Source organism: Apium graveolens, unplaced genomic scaffold (assembly GCF_009905375.1).
Source record: "Apium graveolens cultivar Ventura unplaced genomic scaffold, ASM990537v1 ctg57, whole genome shotgun sequence".
NCBI classification, from domain to species: Eukaryota; Viridiplantae; Streptophyta; class Magnoliopsida; order Apiales; family Apiaceae; genus Apium; species Apium graveolens.
In genome coordinates, this window is record NW_027419060.1 from 165,840 (window position 1) to 171,740 (window position 5,901).

Below are 5,901 nucleotides of genomic sequence, written 5' to 3' on the forward strand. Positions count from 1 at the left end.
TTATAGGGTGCAAAGTGACTCTAATATGGTGAAAAGTGACTTACATGGTTAATTAGAACCAAAATGTGGAACAAAATTGACTTGAATGAATGTGGCACCAAGCGGAGGTAAAAGGATTTCTAATTGCATGTACATGATGTTAACATATTAATTGTATCAATATATGGTGGCAAATGACTCTTATAGGGTGCAAAGTGACTCTAATATGGTGAAAAGTGACTTACATGATTAATTAGAACCAAAATATGGACCAAAATTGACTTGTATGAATGTCGCACTAAGAGGAGGTAAAAGGATTTCTAATTGCATGTACATGATGTTAACATGTTAATTGTACCAATATATGATGGCAAGTGACTGTTATAAGGTGCAAAGTGACTCTAATATTGTGAGAAGTCAATTACATGTTTGATTAGAGCCAAAATGTGGCGCAAAATTGACTTGTATGAAAGGGGTACAAAGAGGTGGTTAAAGGATATCTAATTGCATGTACATGATGTTAAAATGTTAATTGTATCAATATATATGGTGGAAACTGACTCTTATAAGGTGCAAAATGACTCTAATATGGTGACAAGTGACTTACATGGTTGATTAGAACCAAAATGTGGAACAAAATTGACCTGTATGAAAGTGGAATTAAGAGGTGGTAAAAGGATGTCAAATCGGATGTATATGATGTTAACATGTTAATTGTACAAATATATGGTGGAAAGTGACTCATATAGGGTGCAAAATGACTCTGATATGGTAAAAAGTGACTTACATGATTAATTAGAACCAAAATGTGGACCAAAATTGACTTGTATGAATGTGGCACTAAGAGGAGGTAAAAGGATTTCTAATTACATGTACATGATGTTAACATATTAATTGTACGAATATATAATGGAAAGTGACTCTTATAAGTTGCAAAGTGACTCTAATATTGTGAGAAGACACTTATATGATTGATTAAAGCCAAAATGTGGCTCAAAATTGACTTGTAGGAAAGGGGTACCAATAGGTGGTTAAAGGATATCTAATTGCATGTACATGATGGTAACATGTTAATTGTATCAATATATGGTGGCAAGTGACTCTTATAGGGTGGAAAGTGACTCTAATATGGTGAAAAGTGACTTACATGGTAAATTAGAACGAAAATGTGGACCAAAATTGACTTGTATGAATGTGGCACTAAGAGGTGGTAAAAGGATTTCTAATTGCATGTACATGATGTTAACGTTAATTGTACCAATATATGATGGCAAGTGACTCTTATAGGTGCCAAGTGACTCTAATATTTTGAGAAGTCACTTACATGTTTCATTAGAGCCAAAATTTGGCCCAAAATTGACTTGTAAGAAAGGGGTACCAAGAGGTGGTTAAAGGATGTCTAATTGCATGTACATGATGTTAACATGTTATTTTTATCGATATATGGTGGCAAGTGACTCTTATAGGGTGCAAAGTGACTTTAATATGGTGAAAAGTGACTTACATGGTTGATTAGAGCCAAAATGTGGAACAAAATTAACTTGTATGAAAGTGGCATTAATAGGTGGTAAAAGGATGTCAAACTGGATGTATATGATGTTAACATGATATATGATGGAAATTGACTCTTATAAGGTGCAAAGTGACTCTAAATGGTGAAAAGTGACTTACATGGTTGATTAGAACCAAAATGTGGAACAAAATTGACCTGTATGAAATTGGAATTAAGAGGTGGTAAAAGGATGTCAAATTGGATGTATATGATGTTAACATGTTAATTGTACAAATATATGGTGTAAAGTGACTCATATAGGGTGCAAAGTAACTCTAATATGGTGAAAAAGTGACTAACATGGTTAATTAGAACCAAAATGTGGACCAAAATTGACTTGTATGAATGTGACACTAAGAGGTTGTAAAAGGATTTCTAATTGCATGTACATGATGTTAACATGTTAATTGTTGTATATATGATGTAAGTGACCCTTATAGGGTGCAAAGTGACCCTAATATGGTGAAAAGTGACTTACATGGTTGATTAAAACCAAAATATGGAACAAAATTGACCTGTATGAAAGTGGAACTAAGATGTGGTAAAACGATGTCAAATTGGATGTATATGATGTTAACATGTTAATTATACAAATAGGTTGTGGAAACTGACTCATATAGGGTGCAAAATGACTCTAATATAGTGAAAAGTGACTTACATGGTTAATTAGAACCAAAATGTGGACCAAAATTGACTTGAATGAATGTGGCACAAAGAGGAGGTAAAAGGATTTCTAATTGCATGTACATGATGTTAACATGTTAATTGTACCAATATATGATGCAAAGTGGCTCTAATATGGTGAGAAGTCACTTACATGATTGATTAGAGCCAAAATGTGGCCCAAAATTAACTTTCAGGTAAGGGATACCAAGAGGTGGTTAAAGGATGTCTAATTGCATGTACATGATGTTAACATGTTAATTGTATCAATATATGGTGGCAAATGACTCTTATTGGGTGCAAAGTGACTCTAATATGGTGAAAAGTGACTTACATGATTAATTAGAACCAAAATGTGGACCAAAATTTACTTGTATGAATGTGGCACTAAGAGGAGGTAAAAGGATTTCTAATTGCATGTACATGATGTTAACATGTTAATTATACCAATATATGATGGCAAGTGGCTGTTATAAGGTGCAAAGTGACTCTAATATTGTGAAAAGTCACATGTTTTATTAGAGCCAAAATGTGGCGCAAAATTGACTTGTAAGAAAGGGGTACAAAGAGGTGGTGAAAGGATGTCTAATTGCATGTACATGATGTTAACATGTTAATTGTATCAATATATGGTGGAAACTGACTTTTATAAGGTGCAAAATGACTCTAATATGGTGACATGGTTGATTAGAACCAAAATATGGAACAAAATTAACCTGTATGAGAGTGGAATTAAAATGTGGTAAAAGGATGTCAAATCTGATGTTTATGATGTTAACATGTTAATTGTACAAATATTTGGTGGAAAGTGACTCATATAGGGTGCAAAATTACTCTAATATGGTGAAAAGTGACTTACATGATTAATTAGAACCAAAATGTGGACCAAAATTGACTTGTATGAATGTGGCACTAAGAGGTGGTAAAAGGATTTCTAATTGCATTTACATGATGTTAACATGTTAATTGTACTAATATATGATGGCAAGTGACTCTTATAAGGTGCAAAGTGACTATAATATTGTGAGAAGTCACTTACATGTTTGATTAGAGCCAAAATGTGGCCCAAAATTGACTTGTAAGAAAGGGGTACCAAGAGGTGGTTAAAGGATGTCTAATTGCATGTGCATGATGTTAACATGTTAATTGTATTAGTATATGGTGGCATGTGACTCTTATAGGGTGCAAATTTACTCTAATATGGTGAAAAGTGACTTATATGGTTGATTAGAGCCAAAATGTGGACCAAAATTAACTTGTATGAAAGTGGAATTAAGAGGTGGTAAAAGGATGTCAAATCGGATGTATATGATGTTAACATGTTAATTGTACAAATATTTGGTGGAAAGTGACTCATATAAGGTGCAAAATGACTCTAATATGGTGAAAAGTGACTTAAATGATTAATTAGAACCAAAATGTGGACCAAAATTGACTTGTATGAATGTGGCACTAAGAGGTGGTAAAAGGATTTCTAATTCCAAGTACATGATGTTAACATGTTAATTGTACCAATATATGATGGTAAGTGACTCTTATAAGGTGCAAAGTGACTCTAATATTGTGAGAAGTCACTTACATGTTTGATTTGAGCCAAAATGTGGCGCAAAATTGACTTGTAAGAAAATAGTACAAAGAGGTGGTTAAAGGATGTCTAATTGCATGTACATGATGTTAACATGTTAATTGTAACAATATATGGTGGCAAGTGACTCTTATAGGGTGCAAAGTGACTCTAATATGGTGAAAAGTGACTTACATGGTTGATTAGAACCAAAATGTGGAACAAAATTAACCTGTATTAAAGTGGAATTAAGAGGTGGTAAAAGGATGTCAAATCGGATGTATATGATGTTAACATATTAATTGTACAAATATTTTGTGGAAAGTGACTCATATAGGGTGCAAAATGACTCTAATATAGTGAAAAGTGACTAACACGATTAATTAAAACCAAAATGTGGACCAAAATTGACTTGTATGAATGTGGCACTAAGAGGTGGTAAAAGGATTTCTAATTGCATGTACATGATGTTAACATGTTAATTGTACCAATATATCAAAGTGATCTTATAAGGTGCAAAGTGACTCTAATATTGTGAGAAGTCACTTACATGATTGATTAGAGCCAAAATGTGGCCCAAAATTGACTCGTAAGAAAGCGGTACCAAGAGGTGGTTAAAGGATGTCTGATTGCATGTACATGAGGTTAACATGTTAATTGTATCAATATGTGGTGGCAAGTGACTCTTATAGGGTGTTGTACCAGTATATGATGGCAAGTGACTCTTATAAGGTGCAAAGTGACTCTAATATTGTGAGAAGTCACTTACATTTTTAATTAGAACCAAAATGTGGCCCAAAATTGACTTGTATGAATGTGGCACTAAGAGGTTGTAAAAGGATTTTGAATTGCATGTACATGATGTTAACATGTTAATTGTACCAATATTTGATGGCAAGTAACTCTTATAAGGTGCAAAGTGACTCTAATATGGTGAGAAGTAATTTACATGATTGATTAGAGCCAAAATGTGGCTCAAAATTGACTTGTAGGAAAGGGGTACCAAGAGGTGGTCAAAGGATGTCTAATTGCATGTACATGATTCTAACATGTTAATTGTATCAATATATGGTGGCAAGTGACTCTTATAGATTGCAAAGTGACTCTAATATGGTGAAAAGTGACTTACATGGTTGATTAGAGCCAAAATGTGGAATAAAATTAACTTGTATGAAAGTGGCATTAATAGGTGGTAAAAGGATGTCAAATTGGATGTATATGATGTTAACATGTTAATTGTTGTATATATGGTGGAAAGTGACTCTTATAAGGTGCAAAATGACTCTAATATGGTCAAAAGTGACTTACATGGTTGATTAGAACCAAAATATGGAACAAAATTAACCTGTATGAAAGTGGAATTAAGATGTGGTAAAAGGATGTCAAATCGGATGTTTATGATGTTAACATGTTAATTGTACAAATATTTGGTGGAAAGTGACTCATATAGGGTGCAAAATTACTCTAATATGGTGAAAAGTGACTTACATGATTAATTAGAACCAAAATGTTGACCAAAATTGACTTGTATGAATGTGGCACTAAGAGGTGGTAAAAGGATTTCTAATTGCATGTACGTGATGTTAACATGTTAATTGTAACAATATATGATGGCAAATGACTCTTATAAGGTGCAAAGTGACTATAATATTGTGAGAAGTCACTTACATGTTTGATTAGAGCCAAAATGTGGCCCAAAATTGACTTGTAAGAAAGGGGTACCAAGAGGTGGTTAAAGGATGTCTAATTGCATGTACATGATGTTAATGTTAATTGTATCAATATATGGTGGCATGGTTGATTAGAGCCAAAATGTGGAACAAAATTAACTTGTATGAAAGTGAAATTAAGAGGTGGTAAAAGGATGTCAAATCGGATGTATATGATGTTATGTTAATTGTACAAATATTTGGTGGAAAGTGACTCATATAAGGTGCAAAATGACTCTAATATGGTGAAAAGTGACTTACATGATTAATTAAAACCAAAATGTGGACCAAAATTGACTTGTATGAATGTGGCACTAAGAGGTGGTAAAAGGATTTCTAATTCCATGTACATGATGTTAACATGTTAATTGTACCAATATATTATGGTAAGTGACTCTTATAAGGTGCAAAGTGACTCTAATATTGTGAGAAGT